Raw genomic sequence first — 1,644 nt, 5'->3', positions numbered from 1 at the left:
TATATATATAAACACCCCCCTCCCCCCCGGAGAGTGCTAGTTACTGAAGTGTCTTCATTCAAAGGGGGACATTAACATGTTCTTATGAATAGTAGAATTGTAAATGGGCTGATTCTTTAAAGTCATGCTCATAACTGTGCCTGAACTGCAACGGGGAACTGCTATTTTTTTTTCTTTATCCTTACTATCGTCATTTTTCCTCTACTTCTTTTGCATATTGGTTACTCTCTTGTGACCCGCTATTTCCAGGGGCCTTGATAGTCGAAGCAGACTGTGTGCTGTTGAAGCTAGAGAGGTGAGAAGAGTAAACCTGATTCCCTGTATGGATTTCTCTGCTGACATCCACCCCTTGGCGCTAATATGACCTGATGCAGTTGCGAGCGCCGTAAAAAACTCTACTAAAAAAACAAAGCTAACAACATACATATCAATGTTATTATTATTACTATTATTAACATGTCAAGCTTTTTCGAAAGGAATTCTTTGAATGTCTTGAAAACGACTCCTAACTATCATCCAATTTTGGTAGATCAAATGTGAGACGTGCTGACAAAATCAGTTACTTCTCTCAATCAAAGAATGGAGATATCAGCCAAAAATTGATGTCTTTGATTTCATTATTTTGAAAAGCGCCTGATTTCACCACGACGCCTCACATACTCGTAATATAATGACACTGTGTAAGACACCGACTCGGGAATCGAACACGGATCTCCTGCGTCCGAAAGCGAGGCGTTTAATATAACAACAGCCGCAGCAACTACACTACAATTAGTGAAGCGTGTGACATGTTGACAAAATGCATTACATCTAGCAATCCACGAATGCAGATGTTGTCCGAAAATAGACACATCAAAAGTGTAGATTTGAAACTGATGCCATTTTCCATTCAGTAAAAGTCACTTTTATCATTTCATAAAAACAAACCAAACCTATAAATTTCTTGCATCTATCCGTGTCCTAAGGGCTGAAATCAAGAGATTTTACTCATGATTTTGTAAGCACACCTCACACATGTATATACATACAGAAGCCGGTTAACGCGGCTGGAAGGAAAGATATTTTGTGGGTGCTTGGCTGGTGCTCTGATGTGGTTTGCTCCTTTTTCCCATCAAACAAATAACGGACTTATCCCCCCCCCTTTCTTTGTGTTTGTTCCTCTCTTGTAACACCTCTAATCTTTGTCAGTTATATGACCCTATTGAGCTGCGAGTGAAATACTCTAACTAAAACCGAAACTTTAGACGGAGGAGTCTCTAAGCTTAACCCTATCCGTACGTCGTGTTTTACTATCGTATCCATACGGCGTGGGGAACTCTGTGCCACCACTTTCCAAAGAGGAAATTTACTAGTTTGTCCAATACGTATGCTTTGCATAACAGTCTGTCAAAATGATTTTTTGAGAAATACTGAAAGTTTCAAAGAGATCTTCGTACTAGAAGCATTTTAAAATGTGAAGAATACAACCCTGGGGGTACAAAATGACCCCAGGGCGTAGGGATAAGGTTAAGGTCAATAACAGAACGATACGGCTGGCTAAGTCATAAAAAGTGTCATCAGGCACTCGTCAGTATAATTTGAACACGTTGAGGTTTTTTTAGCGTCTTAAAAGTTTGTTTATATGTCTTGGATTCATTGACCCTC

This window comes from Aplysia californica, unplaced genomic scaffold (genome assembly GCF_000002075.1).
Source record: "Aplysia californica isolate F4 #8 unplaced genomic scaffold, AplCal3.0 scaffold00203, whole genome shotgun sequence".
Lineage (NCBI taxonomy): Eukaryota > Metazoa > Mollusca > Gastropoda > Aplysiida > Aplysiidae > Aplysia > Aplysia californica.
This window is presented reverse-complemented; position numbering follows the sequence as displayed.